A 7,468-nucleotide genomic window follows, 5' to 3' on the forward strand; every position below is an offset into this window, starting at 1 on the left:
CTTCTTTTGGTTTTTCAAGACAAGGATTCTCTGTAGATTTGGAGCCTGTCCTGGAACTAGCTCTTGTAGACCAGGCTGGCCTTGAACTCACAGAGATCCACTTGCCTCTGCCTCCTGAGTACTGGGATGCCACCACCGCCCAGCTACAATTTTAATTCTTAAAATTACCTTGTCTGTTCATTTGATTGCCACCGTTCTAGGTCAATTTAAATGGCTATATTTTCTCGTTGCTCAAGTTATACATTTGTGAACATCCTATACAAACTTTATACATCATTCAGTTTAGGAACTGACCCATGGGTCTTACAAATACTAGACAAGCAACTCTATTACTGACTTCTGAACTACATCCCCAGTCTTGTAATTTACATTTCTGCTTTGAGACAGGGCACCACTTAGTTGTCCAGGTGGACTTTGAGCTTGTGATCCTTCTGCCTCAGCCTCTAGGGCAGCCAGGATTCCACTCTTGCATCACCACCATAGGCTTCTAGATATTTTTGAGCTTCATTTTGGATCATCCTTAAATTACTTGTAAATAGTTTGATTTTTTTAAATCTTATTTTCAACTTTATTCTATTCAGTCTAATTCCAGTTTTGCTGACCTACTGAACTGAAATCCATCTGAGAATTCAGTCTCCTGTGAATTCTTCTATTTCTGCCTGATAGAAACAGTAACTGTTGCAAGACTCATGAGAGTCCTGGATTATGTTCTCCTTAATCAGCTGATTTTTTTCTTCAATGTCTATTGCCTGTCACTCCTCCAACCCATTCCACAGCCCGAGAACTCTGTCTGGTTACCTCCCCAGCCCATACCACAACCTGAGGACTCTTGTACTCCCCCACCCCCACACACACTCCAATACTATATCCTAGAAACTCTGTCTGGTACCCCATCCCTGGAACCCATACCACAGCCTGGGAGATCTGTCTGATATCCCCCAACCCATTCCACAACCTGAGAAATCTAAGTATGCTCCCCATTCATTCCACAGTCTGGGAACTCTGTCTGGTACCCCCCAACCCATACCACAGCGTGGAAACTCTAGTAGCTCCCCAAAACCTGTATCACAGTCTGGAAACTCTTCCCAGACAGTGGCTTGGGCCAGTTACAGGGTCCAGTTCTGTATTCTTCATGGATTACTCTTCTTTGTACCATCTGATAGCCTGAGACTTTTTATTTTGTATTTGTTTATAAATTGTTTTTCTGGTTTTTAGGTGCTTAGTGGGAGGATGACATCCATGTGTTTTCTAAGGGTTTTCTAGTGATTTTCATTCAAATCCCAGATATACAACCAGTATGTCAGCTCTTGAGCACTACTGTAGTAAGTGATCCTAAGCCACGTGTGACCTATGAAGGGTGTCTTTTAATGAGATTTTCTGATCTCATTAGGTCTTTGAACCAGTTTGAGGATAAGTTTGTGTTTGTCAGGTCTGTGTCTTTCTTCTTTCTTGGAAATTTTCTCATAGACGAGAGAGAGAGAGAGAGAGAGAGAGAGAGAGAGAGAGAGAGAGAGAGAGAGAGAGAGAGGAGTAAGGCAGAAAGTATGTTGCTAATAATAAGACATTTTCTCAAGAATAAACACACTTTTTCAAGCCTGATCAGAGAATCAAGAACAAATAACATATTCTTTTATTCATATAGTTTTATATTTCTGTTTGTCTAAAAACTTGAATAAATATTCATCTTTTTGGAGAAAGAACATATCCATCCTGCTTATGAGTTTCTCATTCCTAGGGCTGAAAGCAGGGGTGACTTTTTAAGGTTCCTTGTTTCTGTGGCTGCCCTTGTTTGTGCCTGACACCAAGACAGTGCTGGCTTTCAAATGGAGCAAGTAGAACTAGCTTGCTCCATTTGAAAGAACTAGCCACTTGGGGGGACAATGCAGATCTGGAAAATGTCTTAAAACTATATTTCCTTGGTGAAATTTTGCCTTCATTTGCATGTGTAAACAAACCAAAGACCCTTAAATGTAAGGTATTAAAAAAGTTTGGAAATTTATAGAAATTGGCTTATTATGCTTTTCATTTGAATTTTAGTTTCCATAAATGTCTTATAATAAAAGATGATTATCAGGCAACATTAAAACTCTTAGTTATAAAGTTTGATTTGTATGGCTATAATATATGTTAGCACCTCGTTTTTTTTTCTACCAGATTTTCTTTTCTTCTCATTATTGTTGTACATGATTCAAGATATGCGCCTCCCTGTGAAATCTTTGAATAGAAATTTTTATATTATGCTTCTGATTCATTATCATGCAGTCTGAGGAATAGCACTGGCCATGTAATGGAATTAAGAAATTGTCACAAAGCCATTCCTCATGAGTGGGTTACAAAAGTATGCTCTAAAATATTACAAAGGTTAGAACCATGACATAGTCTAGCCTCACCACGAGAGTTAAAATTATGAAGCTCTTAGTCATACTACTTTTCTGCAGTAATCACCTAGCCAATCCTGCTTAGCACTTCTATTACAGATCTCTCCCAAACTTAATTACTTAAACATCCTACCACTAGATTTTTATATATAAATTAGCATCTTTTACAAACATTATTTGTTTTGGCATTGTATTTTAATTAATCTACCATGGGTTTATTCGTCAACTTACATTCCAAGGGGAATTTGACTTCAATCAAAGTTGGAATGTTATTATATCTGAGCGGCAACATGAAGTCATTAGTATCTTTAATGACATCTCGTGTTCATGAGTCTGTGCTGCTACTCTGATTCCACAGAGATGCTGAAACAACACTCCAGTCCTTCCTAAGGCTGAAGCCAATGGAAAACTATGCCTGGTACTGAGCCCAGGCCAAAATCTGGTACATTCTCACATATTCTTCCATGTCAACAGTGTTGGCATAGATACACGGGACTGGGCAGAACAATCTAGCTTCAGGGAAGTCACGCTATTTCAGAAGTAGATAACCACCAACAAATAAATAGAAAGGGAAGGTGCAGTATATACACAATGGAGTTTTATTCAGCCATGAAGAAGAAGGAGATGGCCGTTTTCAGGAAAATGTATACAATGTATAAACAATGTATACAGTGGAGAGCAGCATGCGAAGTGAAATAAACAGTGCTCTGAAAGATAAATATCACATGCTTTCTCCTCAACGTTGAACCTAGATTCTATATACAGATATAAATATGCATGGATACACATAACATACAACTCTATAGTAGAAGGAGGACCATTTGGGAAGAAGATGAGGACAAGTGGGGATTGGGCAGCAGGGAGTAGTGTGTGACTATGTAATAGACTTGGATGAAAATATTGTTATGAAATCCATGGGTTTTTTACAATGAAAATATACCTTAAAAGGCTATATAACTAATCACAAAAGTTTTATTTTTGAAAAGATATTCTGAAATCATCATGTAACAATGACTTATGCCTATAGCCCTCTGTCACATATATGCACACACAGTTTATCTTTAGCGTCATATATATGTACATGTATAATGTATACAAATACATTTAACAAATTGCATTTTCACTAAAGATGAGTAAAAGAAGTCAGTGAGATGCTCAACAGTTTAGGGTGCTTCCCTGCAGGCCCCAGGCCTATGGACCTGAGTTGGGTACTAGGTAGGACCCACATGCTAAAGAGAGATCAGATCCCACAAGCTGTTCTCTGACCATTACATGTACAGCAAATCATGCATGCTCCTCCCTGAAATAATAAGTATAATTCTCTACAGGCAGAAGCATTTGAGGATAAGGGCACTAGATGAAAAGGAAATGAATCTGTGAGAAGATGGGTGGTAGATAATGGTACAGTTAGCAGCAACCTGAGGTCAGATCAATGGGAGTTTATTTCAGCCACAAAGTGATTAGGATCTCACAATGGTTCAGAAACTGGAGGATTTGGGGAACTACGGACTAAAGAAATAGGGACACGTTGGATTCTAAAACAGGAGGACTTCTGATGGTTTACACAGGACACGGATAAGAGCTCTTGAACCTCCCTCATGTAACTGGATGATTGCCCTTTGCTTTGCTTGTTCTAACACTTTACATATTAAGATGGTGTTCGTAGGGACCTTGGATTCAGAGCCTGGCTCCTGCCAAGAAATTATGTAGCACAGTAGCTCCAGGAAACTTATGTGAAAGTGTTTATCCCAACGGAGGAGCCCTGCCTCCTTCCCAAGCTCGGCTGGTATAAATGGTGTCAGTAAGGAGACTGGACAGACTGCCATGGAGAAAACCAATCCAGCAGAAAACTACTAAATGTACTAGTCACCTCTAGATGTCCCTCAGTGCAGTGACGGAGCAAGAATGCCTCCATGAAGCTCTTCTTAACAAGCCCTGTGTACACATTGGCTTCTTAGCATCTCGCTCTTCAATACACACCCCAAAGGTTGGAAGACACTGTGGTGATGGGTGTGAAGAATGGATAATTCCAACAGAGACAATGAGCCAAGTAAACAGCAAAAGAGAAATAGGATGAGGCAGATATGCAGTGAATAGAGCGAAGCAAACTATAATGAATATCAGAAAATATCACACCCATGAATGGATGACAACGCAAAAATGTAACATTTTAAATCCTTTGAAGGTATTGCTTCTATAATAAAAAAAAAGTTAAAACAATCTCTATTCAAAATAAGCATGTGATGGTTATTATAAGAATTAATCTTGGGAGCTCAGATTAGTTGAAGACTCTGCTTGGGGTGTGAAGCCAGGAGTGTCTCAGCACAGATCCGAAGATTAAAGGCTTTCTCCTGGGGTCCATGCAGCATAAAAGTAGGTTCTGGATGCTTGCACGCAGTACCCAGTAGCCCTTAGAAAAACATCTCAGCGTGCCCCTGCTCCCCAGGGCACTTCCCATCTTCCGTTGCCACCACTGCAGATCTCCTTTATGGCCCTTTAGGTGTAGCCTCAAGAACTGGAACTTGCACTTTTCCCAAGTGAGAAAGCACTATCAGGAGCTAGCTTTTGAAAGCCAGTGCCCAGCTCACAGAGAAGCCTGGGCATGATTCCTGTAGACCCACTCCGCCTTTAAACCAGGACATTGAACATTTCCTGAAGTCTATTTTGGTAGAAAAAACAGACTTGTTTTTTTTTTTTTTTTTTTTTTTTTTTTTCTGGAAAAAAAACCCAAATGCGTCACTGTGCTACAGACCTCAGCAAACCAAGAGGGAGGCATGCTATTAGTATGCACTCCTAGGCGACTCTTTCCCATTCCCAAGGCCTTTGAGGAGGAAGACTGTAGTGGTTGCTCAGCAGTGAGGCATAGCCTGAGAAGGCGAACCCAGCTGCTTGTCACAGATGTACAATGTCACAGGTGCAAAGACTTGTCTTATTATTCATCAGTTTGAAGCACAGGTAAACAGCGCAGTTCGGTAATTTAGATCTCTATTTTTGGTAAGAAGTGAAAATACCAATTATAGTGAGAACCAGCGCATGATCTCCGAACACAAAGGGCGGCATCAAGAAAAGGGTGTCTGCTGCTGAAGGACATCCGCAGAGCCTTTGGAAGGTCAAAGTGCAAACGATGAGCCGAGAGGATCAGCTGTGCTTGCTTTTGTTTTACTGGCCTCGAATAGGGATATCAGAGGGTTTCAACACACGCACACTCACACAAACACACTCATAGACACCCATACAGACTCACACATAGCACACCATACAAACTCTCATACACAGATTCATACTCACACTCAGATGCATATTCACACACCCTCACACACACTTCCTTATGTATATCTTAGGGATTTAGTCAAAAGTCAGCCAACTTAGTAGATCATGTACTTACTTTGTACAAGGCCTGGTTTTTATTTCTGTCATCAGGAAATATGGAGGGATTAGGGATAAGGAGTAAGGGGGAGACAGAGTTAAAATAAGAAAGTAAAAAAAGTACAATAAAGTCTTAAGGCTCTCTATCCTGCCATGATTCCTTTCTTGGCTCATCCCTTTCCCAGTCATACTGAAAGTCAAGCCTTGCTCTTCAATGGTGATTGACAGCATGCCCAGAGGAGGCAGCAGTTAAAAGTCAGCCGATTTCAAACTTGAGATTCTCTCTGAATGATGCGAATCCTCCCCCAACCCCTGGGTTTGACGTTCATGAATAAGAAATCTTTTCTAACCATCCCATCTTAAGCACTAAAAGAGCAAGTGCTCCACCATCTATCCTGCATGCTTGAAGTCTTTCCAGTATAACCTTTCTTGGTACATGAGACCAAGCATCATGAGTATTTGGGGCTAAAGGCAAAGAGGGGAGGAGGAAGATGGGGAGGAAGCAGAAGAGGAGGAGCTTTGAAGGCCCGTGTCTCCTATGCTGGTTCCACCACCTAGAGTTTCTCTTGCTGTCACTGCCTCACCCCACACTCATCCTTGCCGTCATAATTAGAGGTGATGCTGAACTCTGGTTCTCTGGAAGTCTCATCTTCACTTAGCCTCTGGGCAGGGAGGAGGTTTGCAAATTTTACTTCCTCCCCATGTTCTCCTAGGATATCTGTTGGTAAGACAATCCTGTGTTCACAAAATACAGCAAGAGAGACCTGTCTATAGGAGAACTAACTTTCCTTCAGTTGGGGATACAAATGAAGTTAACCCCTTTATCCTGGGGCTTGGGGGCTATGTCCTATCGTTCTTTTTTGACCAAACACTAGCATAACTAACCTGAACTATTCTAACGTATTCTAATGACCAAGCTGAGAATCAAAACAAAGGACATTAAAAAAAAAAAAAAAACCAATCCAAACACATTAGACCAAAATTTGCATACTAGATGATCAATCACATAAAAGAGAATGGCTAATGTGTCTATTAGGCATCACCACACTGGGCATGATTAGAGATCCTGACCCACAAAGAGGGCACAGAATTGTTGATGGCTTGTCTGTGACATGTCCCCAAAGCTCGTGAGTTTGAACACTAGGGTCACAACTGTTTTAGACGGTTGTAGACTCTCAAGGAGGTGGAGTCTCACTGGAGCGGGGAGTGGATCACCAAGAAGCCTCAGGGTTTTATAACCCAGTCTCACCTTCTGTTTGCCCTGTTTACTGCTCTGTCATGATTTCATGACATGCAGATCCGAGGAATCCAAAATGCTCCCTCTTGCTATCTGGAAACTTGCTGCCATGCCTCGCCCTCCATGGTGGGTGGTAACCGCTCACATTATGACCACATAAACTCTTCGCCTTTTAAACTGCTTCTGGTCAGGTATATGCTCACAGTATCAAGAATAGAAACCTAAGGTCGGTTGTCAATTTTTAGTGAAGCCTTCCTGGTACTGTTCCCATTGTGTTTGTATTGCCTTCTTCCACTGACACAGACAGGCCAGCATGCTGCTGCTTCAATTTCCTTTGCTGACAGCACTCCAGAAACCACAGATTCACAAAATTCCCCAAGTCTCTTTTGCCCATGCCTTCCCTTTCCTCTCCAGGCATTCTGCAACCAAAAACTATGAGCTACTTACTTAAATAGTGCTCTGTCACTGTCCTCTTGAATGCTCATTA

Source organism: Arvicola amphibius, chromosome 3, assembly GCF_903992535.2.
Source record: "Arvicola amphibius chromosome 3, mArvAmp1.2, whole genome shotgun sequence".
Lineage (NCBI taxonomy): Eukaryota > Metazoa > Chordata > Mammalia > Rodentia > Cricetidae > Arvicola > Arvicola amphibius.